Source organism: Octodon degus, unplaced genomic scaffold, assembly GCF_000260255.1.
Source record: "Octodon degus isolate 3935 unplaced genomic scaffold, OctDeg1.0 scaffold00111, whole genome shotgun sequence".
Lineage (NCBI taxonomy): Eukaryota > Metazoa > Chordata > Mammalia > Rodentia > Octodontidae > Octodon > Octodon degus.
The window spans coordinates 3474455-3474922 of record NW_004524687.1 but is presented as its reverse complement, the minus strand read 5'-3'; positions in this window follow the sequence as shown (position 1 = coordinate 3474922).

Sequence of the window (468 nt, the reverse complement as noted above, 5' to 3'; positions counted from 1 at the left end):
AAATAAATAAATAAATAAATAACAAACACACAGGAAACGAAGAAAATTAAAAGAAACTGTGAGCATGTTTATGAAATATGTTCACGATCTTTTAAAAAAATAAAGTTATAGTGGCAACATCAATTGCACAGGTTATAACAAGTATAGGATCTGTAGGGTCTCACCATACGGATTTGACTTATAGTGAGCCTTCCTATTTTTTAGCCTCCCAAGTGCTGGGATTCGCCACCATGACCAGTCTCAATTGCCATCACAGCACACCTCAGGAGTGGGGCCAGCATGGCACGCCAGGGATCAAACTCCGGTCCCTGTGTCTAAGCAGGCACTTTAATCTGCTGAGCTATCTAACCAGCCCTTGAAAGATTCTTTTATCCCTGCTACAACCTCATTAACAGCATAGACTTTATTATTTGTGTTTCTTTTGGTACAGGGTCTCACTATGCAGCATAGCATGCAGAACCGGGGATT